General features: G+C 43.7%; 1 long non-coding RNA gene across 1 annotated transcript; it reads left to right on the top strand.

Annotated features, from left to right (window-relative positions):
• Positions 1 to 116: 116 nt before the first annotated feature.
• Positions 117 to 8,393, top strand: LOC113985182. Its single transcript, XR_005565532.1, has 2 exons — positions 117 to 5,103; positions 5,441 to 8,393. It is a non-coding gene; the product is annotated as an uncharacterized LOC113985182 (long non-coding RNA).
• The last annotated feature ends 10,818 nt before the right edge of the window (positions 8,394 to 19,211 follow it).

Genomic DNA, 19,211 nt, shown 5'->3' with positions numbered 1-19,211 from the left:
TTATAAAGAAATGCACATCAAAGAGTAAACACGTCCTTTTTACTTATAAAGCAAGAGCCCAGCTGGCGACCGGGGGTGGGTGGGTGGGCGAGTGGGTGATGGGGAGGTAGGGGCCACGAGTTGGTGCGAGGTGATTTATTCCAGTGGGGAGCCGATCCCTGTGCAATAGCTCTCTTTACCAATGTGTAGGGTGGCAGGGTCTCTCCTTCGCCCCCTCTCCCCTCCCTTCCCAAGGTCCGCAATGTAATGTGTAAGCAATAGCAAATGTAACAGTTCATAAATCAAACAGTGGGTCGCAAGCCAATCTGCATTTCCCAAACGAATTGAATCCCAGCAACGAATGTGCTCAGGAACTGGAGCCAGGCGCCTTTACCACTGGAAGCAATGTTGATTTTTTAATGATAAAATACATTATGCGTGTGTTAGGGGGGCTTTGCAGAGCTCAGCCTCGCTTCGTCAGACACAGGTCTGCTGGAATTCCGTTTTCTTTTGGCCTCCCGCTAGACTCAGTCCCCACCACCACCAAAGAAAAAGGAAAACCCTGGAGAGCAGAGCTTTGTTTAAATGGTTTGGGTTATTTTCCCTCCCCACAGAGGATATAGACCTAAATTGATTTTTCTGTGCACATCTCTGTATTCATGAGGTCAGGCGCTGCTGTTATGGTTTCCTGTAGCACGAAATGACAGATGCCGAGGAGAGACGGGAGAGAGAGCCCTTGCTGGGGTACGGGGAGCTCCGCAGCCTGTTGGCTACGCCGGCCGGGCTCCGGGGACCCTTGCCGGCGGCAGCCCCGCTCCGCCCCGGGGTGCCCGGGCGCAGGTCCCGCCCGCTGCCGGCATTCCCGACACCGCCCCCGCCTTCCCGGCTGCTGGACGGTGCCCGTCCGTCGGAGAAAGGTGGAAGGGAGCCTCCCAGCTTTCCCTCTCACCCCTCAGAAGAAAACTGAAACGCCATAATAAGGGGGCGATTTCCAGCTCATTAGAGGACTCGAGTTATCTTCGCGTGAGGTTCAATTACTAATGGATAATCTCTCCGTAATTAGCACATCCCCCAATTAGCCCTCCATCGAGGAGGATAATAAACGGTGGCAAGCCGGGGAAAAACAGCCCAGCGGGTTGAGAAGGAGCCCTGTGGTCTTGCCAGGGCCCCTTCCCTCCCCTCCTGCCTCTCCCTGGACTCTCCTGTCTGGGGCCTCTAATTGTCGGGTGCCACCGGGCCTCCCGGGCTAGCCTAGCAGCACCCCGGGATTTCCCGCACAGACAGCAGGAAGTGTACCAAAGCCTGGTCCCGCCGGCTCAGCTCCTCCTGGGCAACCGGCAAGCGAGGCTTTCCCCGAACACTAGCAATCAACAAACTCCCCCTCACCTTCCCCCGTTCATTTTATAAGAGCCCCTCAATGCGCGAGGCACCGGTTGTTCCCTTTCCTGCCCCTTTCAGGGGTTATTTCTGAAGCCTGCGAGCAATAGTCGATTTTATTTTTTTTTTTTTTTTGCCCCCAGGGGTGGTTGCTCTGCCTCGCCTTGTTGTGTGGCCAAGGAAACATAAGCCGTCCGCCAAGTCCCAGAAAGGGACTGAGTGTACTAGATTTGCCTCCTGCCGCCTTGCACCTGTAGGGTTTGTAAGGGCTGCGGGGGAAGGCTGGGGTGTCGCTTGCCAGGCTGGTCCCACTGCCCCAGGCAGCAGCTGCTGTAGCAAGAGCTGGAAGAGGTTCAAACTTCTGAACATCCCTTCTTAACTCCTGGGCAAACGTGAGGTGGTGAACTAGAGAGGGGAAAAAATGCAACAGAAAAGCATTTAAATGTTGACAGAGAGCACAGTAAAATTATCCCCTACTAAAAAAAAACCCAAAAAACCAAAAAAACACACACACACAAAAGCATAAATGCAGATCAACAGGGGAAAAGCCCATAGCCGGAACAAAAAAAACAAGCCAGTGCATTTCTAGCTGGCTGGATAATCGGGAAGCCTTGCAGCCATTGCGGCTCTGCCTGCCCTAATTCCTGTCCCCAGCTCCGACTGAGCAACCGCAGCCCCGCAGTCCCCGGAGGGCCGCGGGGAGCTGGCTCCTTCCCCGGCAGCGCTGGATGCACCCGTGCTTGGCAGGCGGCTGCTCACCTCCCGCCTCCCCCTTTTAGCAGCCTGGCTGAGCCCTGGAGGCAGGGCTGCGCCTCGCCCCTGCCTGGGCTGCCCTCTGCCACGGCGAGACCGTGCCAGCACTGGGCTGAGGTGGTGGTGGTCGATTCTTTTTGCTTTATAGGAGGGGGAAAAAAGTCCTTTCCCATCTGTTCAAAGGCTGTAACAGGGAGATGGAGCAGGCCTGTGCTGGGAGAAAAAGCTTGAGCACAAATATACAGAACTGAAGAAAACCTATATATGAATGGTAGTGAAGGCAGACTGGTTGGTGCTTACAGAGGGAGCAGGGGGAGGTATGGTATAAAAGTAAGCTGCAGTACTCACTTCACAGGACTTTCTGGTGGCTATGTCTATGTTTCAGAAGCAGCAGCCAGATACTGTTGGTCCCTGGCTCATTTGCACAGTCTAGGGATGAGTGGATTGGTGACTCTTCCAGCCCACTTCCTCTTCAGGACCCTTTTTAAAATCTGTGCCGTTGCTGTCCTGCCCAGTGAAACCCAGCAGATTCTGTGAAGGGCTGACAACCTAAGGAGAAAGAGGCCAGTTCAGCCTTCCTATTCATCAGGGCTGATTAATTAATGACTAGTGCCATTAGGTGTACTACAGCAGTGCCTGAGGGCCCCAATTAAAGGAAAGTGAGCTTGTTAAATCCAGAAAGCCAGATTCTCCCTCTGTTACTCCTGCCTGATGCAGAGGTAGTGTCCCCAGGGTGGGCAGCAAGAATAACCCCGGCTTTCTAGGTATGCAGCCTCTGTGCCTTTCCCCCTCACTCCTCCCACTTTTCCCTCTCCTTCACCTTAGCTGCAGATCCTGCCTACAGGGTGCTGCAGAGTGAGGCTAGTGCAGGAGTTGGCTACCAGGACTCGCAGGAGGAGATGGCAAATCAGGTTATTTTTCTGAGCCACTTCATTTTTCATCACGAGTGGGTTTGGGTGGTTTTTTTTGGTTTATTGTTTTTTTTGGTAGGTTTTTTTTTTGGCAGGGTTGGGGGCAGGCAAAGTGATAAGGACTGCAGAGGAGTCTGTTACAAAATCAGATACGATTTTAGCTGTCTGAAAGAGTTCCTTTAGGCTACAGGCAGCTGATGATCAATGGTGCTGTTGGCAAATGTGCTTCCAGCTGGCTGCTGCCTCTCTTGAGGGACAGTTTCAACCCAAGGCTCATTGCAATCGTGATACCACAAGGGGCTTTCATTTACTTTGGGCTAAGGATCTTCTGCTGCCCAGTTCCACCAGTGCGAAGAAAAGCTGGAGGTGATGTGGGAGAGTGACAACAGCACTGTTATTGGTGAGTTATTGGTTGTTCCATTCCCCTCAGATTCCCATGGTGGGTCTGTGTAAAAGATTTCGCTCAAAGCCCCGTACTCCTGAACTGTGGGTTTGCTAACAGATGGGCAGATTGTGCTAGCATAGGCTTTGCCTTTCAGGAGGTACTGAAAAAATAGGTTTAAGTCCTTTAAATTATCAGAAACCCAGCCTGTGGCCTGTGGCCTAGCTTTTTAGGCTTTATTGTTTGTTTTATTTTGTTTGTTTGCTTATCTCCAAAGCTGATATAAAACAAAGACTGAAACAGCCTCCCGAAGGTCAAGGTGAGACTGACCATCATCTGAGTGCTGATATTCACCAGCAGCAATAAATCCTTGTTCCCAGGTGCTGGAAGTCTCTTCAGCTAGAAAAACAACATTACTGCAGGGGCAAACAACTAGTCCTGGCCTTTACACAGCCATTCTTTGGGAAAAAGTATCGCCTGAAGTCAATATGCATTCTGCCTAGGTAAGGATTTTGTATGCTCAGTTTTATCTGAAACAGGAATGTTATTCAAATATGAACTCCAGGTTCATGCTACCAAAATACGAAGTGCTTGCCTGTGCATCATGTTTTGCACCTTCAGGTTTCTTGGCTATGATATCAATTTATTAAGGACTGTGAAAAACTTACTAAATCTCTCAAGCATCAAAGATCAAATCTGCAGGGCACTTTTTTTGCTGTGAAGCAGCCTCAAGAGTGGATGGGCAGTGTGTCCTTCAATACCACTTTAATACCACCATTTTTTTTTAACACTTTGGAAACTACTGGATATTCAAATTGATGGAGGGAACAAAAAAACCAAACCTCAGTCAACCAAACTAGACAAAAAAAAAAAAAAAGAGACATAAGAAAGCATAAGAAAGAAACAACCACTTATATTGATAGGAGTTGTTTTAAACAGATTTATCCCACCTTAAACCATCTATTTTGCTTCGGGCACTGTCGGTAAGTTTCCTTTAGGTACATGATATAATTCTGCCAAATGCACCTCTTCAAGAGTCAAATCATGTGTCTAGTATAGCGTCTCTCTTTGTCAGAACTTCTAATAGTAGTATCTTAAGTACAAGAAGTTTTACAGTACATTGCCAGTTTGGTGTTTATGCTTCTTTTAATGCATTGTGTTTTCACTGGATAGTGTAGGAGGTTTTTTCCATTCCTGTGCTCCCTTGGGGCACTTTCAATTTTCCAGTCCCCTGGCACAAGCTGCCTTTTGCAAAGGAACAATTCCTGTAAAGCCATTGCCTCATTTTGTTTCCCATATTCTAAGAAATCCTTAAATTATGTTGTCAAATAAAAAATCCAGAACATATTTCGTTGGCATGGAACATTGGTCACATTAGTTTTGCAACGCCTCATTGAAGGACCCAATATGTCAGAAAATTGTCCTAAGCTTTGTTTTTTATTGAGGCTTAATAGGTGCCCTTGTCCCTTTTACTAGATCTGTGATGCAAGACTTGGCTTTATTCTGTTGCCAAGACATTTCATTTGATCTTTTTCACCTTTACTTCTAGTGTCTATTGAATGGGAGTAGCACTTTGAGACATTTGATGGGTGAAAAATGCTACATGAGGAGGTAGGCATTATTAATTAGAACAATCATTTTATCTTTTAGCTTTCATCAGAAGAAAAATGCCTGAATTGAAGTGACAACAACAAATAATAGGTAAAGGATGCTTCCCTGTGGCTTCATAGATCTGCTGTGTTACAGAAAACATTCAGCCCTGGGTGCCTAAGAGTTGTGGTTCACATCTCGCTCTGAAGAAGCCTCATCTTAAAGGATGGTGTAGCATACCACCCTAATGCAGATGCTGCTTTGCAGGCATTTCTGGCTGTGAATTTCAGGCTGCGCCCTTGGCTAAGCTGTTGAGGACAAGTTGCAATACCTGTCCTTCTTGAAGAGATCCCAGTCCATTTTCAGCCATGTCTCTCACTTCTTGCAAGCTCCTTGTTTTGCTGTGCATCAAAGGTTCATTTAATTATCTTCCCTCTCTTTTCTTTAGGTGTTGGTGATTTGCACTCTCTCCACCTAAATCAGATATCTGGCACATCAATACTTAGAAGGCTTAGGAGAAGAAGAAAACATCAATATTTCACTGAACACACAAAGTCGCACAACTCCCCACAACTCCCAGTCTCCATTTTAATGTCCACCGTGGTTAGTTTGTTTTGGTCTTTTTCTGTCAGATGACTGATTTCAGTTTCTCTTTGAATCCCATCTGTGTGAATAGCTTGTTTTCCTCCCTAGCAAGTGTTAACAAGGAACTGCAAGGATTTTGTTCAGGCTCACCAGTCAGGCAACCCTGAGGTGGCTGACTTCTAGGAAAAGCCACAGCAGGAACAAGCGAGAGCCAGCCTACGCACCAGGCACAGCTTTTGCTGGTCTTTAGTTTATGTTCCAACTCGTGCTCGTGTTAAATGAATCGCCGTTAGCAACTGCAATACAGACAAACGCAAGGAAGAACAAGCTGGACGCTTTATCACGGAGCTATGCTTGGAAGTGATGGCCCATTGTAACGCAAACTCACCCACCACAGTGGAGCTGTTCCAGCTCACGGCAATTTAGGACTCGCTGCGCTCACTTTAGCCCATGCTCTGAAGTTCCTGATCTTATCCTTTATGTGAACTAGATCATGCAAATGGGGGCACCGGAGTCACAGGGAAGTTGAGTAGAGTTCCGCATGAGCACTGGTGTGAGAAGGAGCAGCAATTAGCTCTAAACTCACTCTGCCGGCCTGTCATTTCCGAGCTCTGACCCTGCTGCTCTGTAACTGGAAGACTTTCGCTCTAGAAGATGGGGAGAAGAACATTTTGCTCATGCTCATATTAATCAAGTCGTCTTATGAGCTACCGAATCTGTGAAATTGTATCTCCCGTGGAGTTCAGTGGTAATGACTGTCTCTGATGTGGACTCTCTGGTGTCTAATAATACAGTTTTGTTTCTGCGGTGGATGCACTCCTAGCATTTTTTCTCCTCTGTCTGCCTACTTCCACAGCACTTGTAGGCAGTTTAAACCTTTGAAACTTCTATCCCCTGTCAAGTTTGATCAAACTCAGCTCACAAGCTCAAAAAATTATTTAGGAGGGACCGACTGGCACTTGCACAAGACAGTGTGATCTCATAAGCTTCCTTTCCTTGGGAAACTAGGCTACCAACCTAGCAACGGGGGGAAAAAATGCCATCCTGCTAGCAAAAAGGACCTAAACACTTGGAGGAAAGAGGAGAGATGGGAGAGGAAAGTGAAGCTGTTTTGAAGGGAAAAAAATAACTGCCTTGTGGTTGCAGAGCTCTCATACACTTAAAGGGCCAACCTTGGAGACACATGCTGGAGAAAATGTTCTCCAGGAGATGATAAGTTCTCTCATGAAAATTGGTAAGGGAGAGAAATCACCTGGACTCATCATACCACCAGGCATGCTAAATGGATATCTATATGGTAAGAATTGTCCCCAGTGGTACCTGTTTCTCTCTGTGGACTAGAGGAAGCCACAGATACAACTAGCATGCAACTCATGTGCCTGCAGTATCTAAAACAAGGTGGATCCTACCCCAAAGGGAATGGTCTTCTTACCACTCTGTCCTTCAGACCAAAGTTTTCCATGGTGCTGCTGCAGGTTTTGTTACTTCATGTACTAGGTTTGTATGTTAGAAAAGCTGTTGTATGTCTTAATAGCTGCAGATGCATGCATGGTTTTACTGGGCATTTATTAGCACTTATCCTCTTTGCACTAAAACCTTTCTTGTTCTTGTACCGTATGGAATAAAATTCTTTAAGTGAGCTTTAATGATTCTATGATTCTACTTCTTTACAAATTAGGAGCTGTTATTCTGCTTTTTTTGCTATCACATAATACTTGAGGCTGTCAAAAGTATTATAGTGCATACTCATATAAATTGATATTTAATTCCAGTAATTATAATGTCACTAATTGTATTTTTGCACCTGATGCAATTTCTGACATCCAGCTCTTTAGATCTACTTTGTTCTTTCTAGATTTAGGCGTTCCTTACTCTTTAATCTTCCCTGCCTACGGTAAATTGTATGCACAATGGAACTTGGAAATAAAAGCTCAGACCTTCCCATCAATTGTTGTGTGCCAAATGCATGGGATAGTTTAAAACTATGTGTGTACTTAGAGTGCAGGATACACTCAAAATGCCATTGCCTATTTATATGTCTTTTTTATGAGGCTTAGAGTGGGTTGTGTTATCCAAATATTGCACAGTGCTTAACTACTTGTACTGGCCTATTGCTAAAGGTTTTCCAATTTTTAGGAGGCTTTTTTTGCTTGTAGCCTTTCACTTAAAATTACTCCAGGGCTGCTCTGGCAGCCCCTTGCACCTGGTTTCTCAATACTCTTTTCCTCATGGCCTTGCACTGGTGCATTTGTTATGTTGTATTCCCTGGGAAAGGGTTTTCTTCCTATACCTCAGCCATCCTCTTGTCCTCTTCTCCTCTATCTCATTGCATTGCTGTTGAGTTATATATAATTCATAGTCTGCACCGAAGTTCCCACACAGTCTCTACTTGGTGCCTTCATACCAATGACTGCATATCAGAACAAATATTACATATAATGAGTAAATAGTAATTTTAATATTGGATAAGCAATACCTAATTACAGACAAGTACAAGGCTTATCAGCCAATTAACGTGCAACATTTGTACTTAATTAAGCATAATCCAGTCAGTGCCGGTGTTGTCATCAGACAAAGATCACTGAAAGGCAATTTGAGCAGGCTTTAATGAAGGGTGTAATTTTACTAGGGGGTGGTTGTCGGTACAACTGTTATCCCTTGTTGCACTGGAGCAGACACCCAGGGGAGGATGGTCACCTGAGGACTCCCGACTTCATCTCGTCTTGGTTGGCTACAGTTTTCCTTTTAACCTTGAACTTGATGTATGCCATCAGCTACAAAACACATGAATAAAGTATATGCTTTGTGTCTTTCAACCTGCCTCAACTTTCTTTGTGTTAAAGCACAAAGTAAAAAACTCATTTGGATCATGGAATTCCTGCTCTGTCGCAGCAGAGTTTGATGCCATTGGTCTCTAGGTTATAGTCCACACGGAAACTTGTTTTGGTTCAATTTCATTAATAGAAAACCTTTAGTGGGCAGTACATCTCTATTATTATTGCCACATGTCAATATTATTGCCATCCATTATTTCACTTCAGGAGTGGCTTTTATTATTCTAGCTTTGAAAACTGTCCCCAAATGTCTTAAATTAAACCAACATAAATTTAATTTAACCTGAAGGGGATGACTAGTCCCAGACAGTTGCCATGTTTCTCTGCTGCTAGCAGTTCGTGGTGCTTTGAGATTTCGCGTCTTATGACAGAGCCATGGCTGCATCCAGGATGGAGTGTCCATGTGGTAAGGAGGACTGACTTTACTAAGTTTTACTGTTTGAGCTCATCTGTAAAAACAAGCCCTTTGACTGAGTGACCAAATTCACTGCTTGCTACAAATGTATGTACTTTATAGACCGTATCATAACAGTGGGGCCTGAGCTGGGTGACGGGGGGTGATGAGGTACTATGACAGTGGACAGGTATTATGCAAACTGCTGCTTGTACAGTTTGTTGCATAAAGCTTTATGTTACAGCTTCTTTGGAGCAAAGACCTGGAGGTCTGCAGAGATGCTCTCTCGAAAAAAAATAGCCTAAGACTACAACGAAAGTTAATTTGCACTGAAGTGACTGGAGAACTCAACCTTAACAACAAGGTGAGTAACCTAAAAAAGGACTTACAGCCTTTAAATCAATCATATCTGAACAAAAAAATTCAGTCTTCTTACATCAAGACACTCTTTGCCCAAATATCCCAAGCAGTGTCTCCACGACAGGCATCCATGTAGCCATGAGAAACGTGGCTTATATCTAGTGATTTAAAAATCACCAGCGAGGGCGATTCCATACCTCCTCAGCCTTTGTTGCTGCACTTTCTTCTTCCTGTTAAAGATATCTTTCTCCTAAGCTCAAACTGAATTTTCCAGCTTGAGAAATGACTATGAACAGGTTGGCTAAACGCCTTTCAGGAATGACACAGACCACATGTGGATATCATGTGGACCTCTCCAACCCTTTTTTGTGGCTTTCTAGAATTCCAATGTGATAAATGAACAGCCTCAGGAAACACTTGCTCTTTTAAAACATTTTCTTTTTGCAGAATATGTTCTTTTGATTAAATAAACAGCATTATTTGGTCATCAATCATTACCATGTTTTCTGACCAGCTTTTCTGAAGTCTCACTAGGGCAAAGACTTGCTAACAAATATATGAGGTTACTGTTGCCTCTTTCAGCTCCTGGCCTGGGCAGAAGGAAAGCCCTCTCAATTAAATCCATCATGCTCTCAACTGGTTACCCTCCTCTACCATGACCTTTTTGCAGCACCTTTCCTCAGCAGCTTTGTAAACTATATTCCCCTCACCAACCATGACTGTAGTCAGCTGAGACCTCCAAATGTCAAACCCAGTAATAGGGGTAGTGTCTCCTAGCACCTCATCCTGGAGACCTGATGGACTCCCAGCAAAAGGAGCGGATTATAAGGCAGAGGAGCTTTAGTATTTTTACACTGTGACAAGGAAACTTTGTATCTTTCTTACTTACAGAAGCTGCTTCAGAGGATGAAGGTGTAGGAGGAAACATAGTCAAGAGAAAAAAGCTTACCCTGAATATTTCCATTCAGTGTACAGGAAAGCTGCTTGGTGACATGCAGAGGTTTGCCCCAACTTTCTGTGTAAATAGCACTTGGCTTTATCATGTAGACTTAGCAACTTTTCTGGAGGAGCTGGGGTCAAAATTGACCTGCATGTACTCTGCATTTGGCAGTGAGAAAAAACCTCCTTGGGGGCTGTGGAGCTCTGAGAGCTTTAAAAATGTATTTAAAGGTCAGACAGCAGCTTTGGCTACTCATTTTAGCTTTTTTCCTCTGACATGTTCCTAAAATGGGCTTAGACTCTGAAGGCACCTGTTAAAGAGTATAGTGTGAACAAAATCTTCTATGATCATAAAAGTGAAGTTTCAGGTCTTCTATTTTTGGAGAAATATAGCTCTGGAAGAGAAATTTAGGGGAAAAGAATACACTGACTGCAGCTGGGACTGTTGTATTTGGTAATGGAGATGATCATGTGGAACCTGCCTGAGTAATATGGAGAATATGCCCCATGTATTATTTTCCAGGTCAGTGAAGCTCCAAATACAAAATGAAACCATCAGAAAGTTTCCTTGAGTCTATGCCACTGATGGCAACTCTGAGTGACTCTGGACTTTATTTTCAGAAGTTCTAGATCATCTCAGTTCCCAGTGTAATCAAGTGGAACTGTGGCTGCTGATCTTCAAGCTTAAGCACAGCTTGAGTTATAGACTTCAAGACTCTGATGAAATATTTTGTTCTTAACCTGCTGTGCAGATATGGGATAGCTGTAGCTTTGGGTCCCCTGTCTTAACTGCTTCAGTGTTGGATTGATGGGAAGGTTGTTTCTGAAAGAAAACAAAAGTGAATGGTTATGTAGAAAAGTGTGAAAACAGGCCATTTTCAGTGTGTTTTTGCTGTATCTCACCACTTTTACCTGTCCTCCCTGAAAGGCAGGCTTGGTTGTATGCACTTTTATTGTCTGAAGCTAGTTTTTGTTCACAGACTTAGCCAGACTCCCTTAGGTAATGTTTATTCACTTGTATCACCAGGCAAATTCTGACACAGCTCATCAGCAGGAGGAGGGGCTTGTCCTAAATCTCCTGTAAGATCAGCTGACAAAGCAGTGTTAGATAATGCAAGTCCCCAGGTAACATGCAGGGCTGCAGATTATTCCTCAAGAAGTTTGTCTTTATATTATCCCTACCCTTCTCACTCCAAATACCAAAACTGTTGTGCCAACCTGCCTCCAGAGGCCCCCTTCTGTACCCTCTCTTGCATGCTCAGGTCCCCAGGACAGGCTGCACCCAGGTGACAGATGCAGTGGGGTGTTGTGTGAGCTGCAGGGCAGGAACAACCCTCACACAGTTACCTTCAGCCAGCTGCCCCCTGAAATCAGCTTCGGTGCTGGATCCCACCCCACAGTACATGGGAAAGAGAGACTCACCGGTGCTGTGGTGTAGGAGCTGGCAACATGGGCAATCCCAGACCCATGCCCAGCTGACACAGGCCTGGGTGGGACAAGCCTGTGTGTCCCTGACAAGCACAGAGCCCAACCTGACATTGCCTTCTGGAAGCACCTGCTTTTCTCTCACCATCGACCAGGAAGTCTCTATAATCATCTCTGTAGATACCTGCGATGGCCTAGGAACAAAGTGGCCAGAGATGGCCTGCAAGCATGAATAGTTCCCACAGATGCTTTAATCTTGTCAAGAGGAGGGTGTTTTTCCAGTCCTGCATATAAATTGAGACCAGAGACCTAATTACCTCACAACTTTCCTTACAATGATACTAGTTATTTATTTTGAAGTATTTGGGGTTAGGCTAAGGGCATGAAAAAATAGAGAGGAAAGCCAAATCTTGAGCTTTTGTGGCTTTTTTTTTTTTTTTTCCCAGGACTACCTTGCTGAAGGATGCCTGAGGAATGCCTGGAGCCCTTGGCTGCATGAAGGGGGCAAGAAGAGGTGAACTGCTTTGCCCATCGAGTATGAGGTTATGCAATGATAGATCCTCCCAGATGACTTGTCAAGTGCCTCTGCTGAGCAGGGACAAGTACAGAATAAAGGCAATCACTCAATAAAATTTACAAAACTGAAAGACGAGAAGAGAGCATTTGCAACCCACTAAATGTACCTTCATAGCTTTTTTGCCTGACAACTTGTCCGAGCAGCAATAACATCACCTGTCACAGGTTCTTGTGGACAAGTCTCATCTAGCTCTGGGCTTTCATTTGCAGCTGGAACATTTTGTCAGATGTCTTTTAATTTACTTGGCTGCTCAACAGGCAAACACAACAGACTATATTCTTACCCATCCTTTAGCAAAGCAGATAGCTCAACTAATATTAATGTTTTAACTGCTGCTTCCTTATTGCAAACCATGGTACAGACTTCAACATGTACAGTATTAATTGAAATCATCCATAGGAGATTTAGCAGCTCTTGCCTGAAACGCTCTCCTCTACCACTGGCAAGGGCAGCCAGGGCCCTCGGGGAGAGGTGCGAGTGAGTGTGGCTGATTCACCTACGTCATGCCTCCATGTTGTTTCCAAACATCTATTCCTGATTAATACCCTGTGTGGATGCTGTTTCTGCAAAATCAGAGTGCATTGTTCCTGCTTAATTCAGCCTTCGAGCTGCTTTTAAGAAGCAGCAATGGTACATTATATTTGCATCTTACTTTAATCAGTGCTAACTTGCAAGTGCAGGCAAGTCCTGGAATACATGATCCGTTATCTTAGAGGAGCAAGAGCAGTGTAATGAATATGCTGAGTGACCTAAGGGAGGATCTTGTATCCAGCTATCTCGTGGAGGGGATCTGAAATTAGTTTTGCCTTGGAGATTTTTGGGAAAGAAATGGCGTTGTTTTCTTCACTTGATCAGTAAAAAAAAAAAGGAAAGCAAAGAAAATCAAACCAGCGTTTTGATGAGATACGCTCTTTGCATTGTTCTTGCAGAATAAGCTGGGGAAAATAACTTTTCACTCTCATATAGATTGCCACCTACAGATGTTGCTTACTGCAGAGGGCTACCTGTTTTCATGGCATCCATATCAATGGCAGGAGCACTCATGGACAGCAGACATCCCTCAGATGTAGGAGGAGGAATATTGTCAAGTTACCCGGGCTCTCATCAGTCAGACTGAAGATGGGCAGTTACACATTCACTTGTATGAGGTAAATTGTCCTGGGCCAAATCTCTCATTTGTCCAGTGACAGACAAGCACCCAGATGAAACTGGCATTTCTGAGAAGAGAAAAGGAGCTGTTCCTTATCAAGTGTGTATGTGTGTGACTTGGCACCCTGAGAATACCTATGAAAGCCGGGCTTCCTGGGCCCTTTCCCTTCTAAGTAAGCCACACTGCTTATCCTTGTACCTTCATAGCCATCAGAAAGCATCACCTAGTGTTTGTCCCACATTTTTTTCTCCACAGAGATAGGCCAGAGAAGCCAGTGATATTCCTGTGAGAGCTGTAGAGTATTTTAGAGGTGAGATCCTTTGTGCAGATGGAAAAAAAACATGGGTTGTGTGGGCTGGGGAAGGTCTGCTTTTCTTAAGAGCACAAGAGCAGGGTGAACAATACAAAACCACTGTCATTTTGCACAGGTGTGCTTTACTTTGTTCAGAAAAGGAGACGGGGAACCTCATGGTAGTCGAGATGAATTATTTTCCTCTCTTGCTTTTTTTGAGCCACGAGTGTCCATTTCTATGGTCGGACTGGTTTCTGAGAGCTGATTCACATCTACGCTATTTTCTGATCCATGTAGCAACTCTCCATGGCAAACTCCATGCTCCTATACAGCTAATGTCCATAGGTCCTTCTGCTATTGTGGCTGGGAGCTTCTTCCTCCTTCCCCAAAAAGCCCTTGCGCTGCAGTATATTTCTCTTCTAGATATCTCTGTACTGTTGATATAGTCTGAAAACTTGAATAGAGAGTTCTATTCCTTGTGCTCAGAGTGAGACTCAGTGTCCTAACTCATTCATCAATGCACTTAAAATCATCCTGCCAGTCTGCAAGGTGAGTTTGGAAGGCCCTGTGAAGGAAAGGACCTTGATTTGTGCTCAGTCTGCAAATCCCAAACTCTGGTGTATGAAAGGACTCTGGCCCGGAGAGCTCAGGAGCAAACCATAGGCTCAGTAATATGGGTCAAATAAATGAGTTGATCATTGACCTTGTCTCATTTTTCTGTTTGTGAATTACCCAAGAATGCACTTGCTGTTTGCAAAGGGTAGGTCAACCAGTTCCAAATAAAATTTGTGCTTCTTAGCTTTGCTCTTTTTAATGCTTAGAAGGAAGAAACAGCCATGGGAATAATAAAACAGCATGACCACGAACACCATATAAAGCTCTAGTGAGGAACCACGGCAAAAGACATAGCAAAGGTCAGATTCTACTGCACTGTTTTATTCTAAAACGGGATTTTGTGTTTGTGTGTTTTTAAATGGCCTTTGTTTTTGTAATGATCCCTCTTGAAAAAAATCCCTGAGTGCGCAGTGTTCCCAGAAGCTCTGCCACCATTCACTCTTGTATGCCAGAAAACCAAAGGAAGTGGCCACTGTAAAACAGGAATGGTTGGCATGATGGGAAATGGGATGGCGAGTGCAGGCAGGGGTAACAGCAACAGCATCACACACTGCCAGATCCTGACATCCATTTGCATACCTCACGTGTGCTGAGTGCACAGGACCTTTGGGCTGGTGACATCCAACTTTGCAGGTGTGATGTCACTACCTTGATTTGCATCACAGCATTGTATAACAAACAGTTTTTCAGCTCAACAAGGAGATGGACATGCAGAGCAAAGGGTGGAAGTGGATTTGGTACTGTCATATGGGACATCTCAACATGCACAGCTTTAACCACAGGGACTTTGTTTACAAATGAGCCCATAGCTCCATCCCTAGATACTCTTTGATGGGATGTGCAATCATGTTCCTTTTCCAAATACCATTTCCTCCCACACATGCATACACACCATAGAAATGCTGGCAGGACTTCTATGTCATCTACATCCACATAATTTGGGCTGCACTGTTAGAATCAACAATTCAAAGAGGGCACCACAGACTGGAAATGTTTCCCTAGTAGAACAACGAGGAAATTTATGATGTCAAAAACAACTCACTAACCTATTTTTTTAATGAAATATCCTGGATCCACATATGATATCTATAATCTAGCAAAAGTCAGCTCTCTGCCACATGTCAAAATTTAGTTTGGTTGTTCTTAGCTAGTTGGCGTGAAGTGAATTAATACTGGTTATTTAATAGTATGACGATGAAATGTGGGTTACTCCACACTTGACTCTGTGTCCTAGATAGTAACACATGAATTTTTTAATAGGATCCACTTTCCTTATATTCAAAATCAGTCATGAGAGTGATAAATGAGGCTAATAATAAACAAACCTTGCAAAGGCCTTTGGGATCTCACAGAAACAAGGCTCAGATGGCTGCACAGTGATGGAGATTCCCCATAGCTCACGCAGAGAAATGACTGCCAAGTGTTAGCAGTCACACAGTGGCAGTTCCCAGAGGGCATTTCTTCACAATGGCAAAACAACCTCAGCCAAGGGAAAGGTATGTAACATCCAGGTTAGGAAGTTCCATGGCTTCTCATTGTTTTATATGAATATGTTTTCTCATGAGAAGAATTACACTGCACATGCCTGATTTTCATAATTTCCCTCCCCATGACACTTCAATCGTCCCTAGTTGAAGACAGACTGCTGGGATTATTAACCAGATCAGCTGCTGCAGCTACAACTATCAAATGAAATAAAGGAGGCAGAGGAGCAGTCTCCTTGTTTTTAAGGTAATTAGTGATGGAGAAGATTTATGGTCACTGCGCTTATCGACTGTTTAATTTATTGAGCAAATAGCCCTGTGACAGAAACAAATGTAAGCTGAGTAGAAGTATTCCAGTGAAAGATCAGGCTGGAAAATATCTTTCAAAGAGTAACTGGCAAATGTTCCACGGGGACACAAGACTTTATCTTGCAAACATATTGTTCATCGCTTACTTTTCTAGTAGCTAATGGCATCCTGCATGTCATATAATCCTGAGTTTGATCAGGCAACCATGGGCTACCGGAGACTCTTGATAAGGTTTTAAGGCTTTAATGCATGCAAAAGACTAAACTTTCTCCTCAGAAGTGACTAGGCATCTCAGAGGGCAAAACTACAGAGTCCTAATCATTATAGATGCAGAGAAAATAAGGATCTAGGACTATTATGGATCATTAATAATTATTATCAAGATGTCTTATAAAATATAGGTGCAAAGAGATCTCATTCCTCAATCTACAGAGCTGCAATGCAACATCACTCTATTTCAGATTTAGGGGAAGGAATGACAGGCCACCAGCTCCAGCCCTTCAGGCTGTGGTCTGGCACGGTGTGACAGATGGAAACAGAGGGCAGATGTCTCCTCTCATGGCATTTCCCATGTCCCTTCCTACCAGTCCCGAAGGCTAAGATGGAGGGAGCATCACTGGAAGCTTGCTCAGCAGCTGGTGCCTACTTGTGAGGAAAAAATGACATTTTGAAGCCAGGCATTTGGCAGACTGGGATTTAAAAACACGAAGGGGTTATTGCAGGAAGTTCACAGGCACATATACAATGTGGAAAAGATGTCACAAGATTATTGATTAGGCTAGGTCATTAGCCAAGGGTGACATGTATTTTGGTGGATGATTGCCAAGTGGAATGACCATCTGTGTCAAATCAAATTAAACTGGCCATCAGTACACTTGTCAGCTAAAAATAAAAAAAAAAAATCAAGGAAGAAAGACTTTATTTTCTGAACTATCAGTTCAGTTTTGCGGCCCTGAAAACCTGGGCTCACCACCAAACAGATGGGGAGCACATACTTAACTTGCAGCATTCAGGCCAACTCTATGAGAAAAAAAGGCATTACTCTCAATGCAAAATATCCTACCTCATTTACAGAAAAACCCCAAACCAAAACAAAAAAGCTAAGCATTATTTTAGCAAAAGAAAAACCTGTTTCTGAGGGGTTTCTAATTTTCTTTAACAAAGATGAAGAACATAGTTTTACGTCTATCCTTAATGAATAAAAAACCATCTCCCACCTGCTCCTTCTTTGGCTGGAGTTATTTCAACCATCTCTACCTGAAAATGTCTTTTTTTGTGGGGAATGAAACTGCAGGATGAGATGTGCCGGCCTAGTCCTTGTGCCCTGCGCCAACCTAGTCCCTCAAGCCTCATAATGTTGTTTATTGGTTTGGTTAAGAAGAGGTGCTATGGAAAGGGAAAGACTGCATAGTTTGTTTTTCTGCCTGAAAGACAGGATTTTCCTATGATCTATTGGCCTGAATAGCTGTGTATGGTGGTCTCTCGTCTCATGCAGTGAGGACTCCCCATCCTATTTCAGTCTGCTGAAATCACCGCCTTTTCCTTGAGTGCTACAATTAAAGCAGCTGAATGAGTTTGCATACGTCAGCCAATTTTCCTTCAGTGATATTTAAACTAATGTGATTTATCTCACAGTTGCTGTGGATTAATGCACAGGATCAACTCCTGCTGTTCACCTTACGCCTGGTAATAGGCATTAAGTTGTTCCCACATGATGCTTTGTCTGAGCCCTCAAGCCCCAAGGAAGCAGCCCCAGCTGCTGCACTGAAGCCAGTGTGTTGCCTGTCTTGTCCAATATTACCTGGCTAAGAGTGGCCAGGTTGGACACCTCTGGAAAAAAACAAACATTAGCTATAACACCAACTGCCTTTCCTACAGATCACATCCTATTCTACTGAAGTTTAAATCCTGAAACTTATGACTATCTTCTTTTTAGTCTTCTTCTTTCATTTTTCAGGATTAAATTTTCTCAGTCCAGATTTCCTTTTCCATCCTGGAAATGTCTTCCTCATTAATATCTCCAACCAAAGGAGGATATATATATATATGACACCACTGAGAAATGTGGGCTATCTGATCTTGGCCACAAGCTGTTTGGGTGCTGTTTGGGCACTGCTGGCTTTCCACAGGCTTTCCAGGGGTTTACTGAAGTCTCAAATTAGACCTTAGATGAAAATAGTAAAAAAAAAGGGGATCAACAGGTCTGAATGGAAACTCTGCTGACCTAGGTCACACTGAACCCCTGATATTCTCTCTATTTTGAGTGAGCACATTTATTGACTCCTTCGATTCTCTTGGCTTTGAAGGTCTATCATTTTGGTGACCTGTGTGGGAAATTGATGTTCTGATAACACATATCCCATCAGTGGAATGAACAGGGATGAACTCACTGTCACAAATCAAATCCTTAATAGCAACCAGCTTCTTACATCTTTAAGTATTTGCTTTAGGGCTAAAGCATTTCACACTTGGTGCATGTAGTTAGAAAAGTATAGGCAACATTTCCACAAATATCCAGTGGCAGTGTTAGATTTGTGCCAGCTCTGAGGACGAAAGCCTCTCCTCTGCAGAAGAGCAGTGCAACAGCAGCATGCTTTTTAACCTAGGAGGATTTAGGGAGTGTGAGAATTACAAGAGTAATTCTCTGAAACAATACAGAAATATACTTCTGGAAGAGTACAGTGAAACGTACTTTCACATAATGTCCATGAATATTTGCTGAAATTGGATTTTGAATTGACTACCACAAAGAGTCAGATAAAACACCTAACTCTTTGTGCTGATCCCATCCAGTCAGACAAACACAAATGTATAATTGAACTAGCATTGGTTTATGCAGTTTGAACTACAAATATACTTAAATGCTTGCAAAGCAATTAACAGAAAAATACTGCTGGGTTAGATGAGGGAGTTTCATTTGCAATAAGCTATTCATGTGACAAATGATTAATTCAAAATTAGTCTACACCATCCAATCATGAAGTGTGGGGGTTTTCTAGGGAATCAAAAAAAGAAGAGAAAGGAAATAATTCTCATTACACTTATGGCAAGAAGACTGTGAATGATGACGCAGTCAAAAACTTTACATGTTTCTGTACAGTAAAAACTAGTCTCACCTTTTCCCCCTGCTCTTTCACAATTTAAAATTCACTTGCTTTTAAAAGTTCAAGCCTGTCATATAGTTAATCCTCACTGAGAGCTAGTGTAGATGACATGTTTGAAAATAATTGGTCATAGGAATAAGAAAGTTATCAG

The sequence above is a fragment of the Pipra filicauda genome, unplaced genomic scaffold, assembly GCF_003945595.2.
Source record: "Pipra filicauda isolate LSUMZ 115617 unplaced genomic scaffold, ASM394559v2 scaffold48_size3843733_pilon, whole genome shotgun sequence".
Classification (NCBI taxonomy): Eukaryota; Metazoa; Chordata; class Aves; order Passeriformes; family Pipridae; genus Pipra; species Pipra filicauda.
This window is presented reverse-complemented; position numbering and strand designations above follow the sequence as displayed.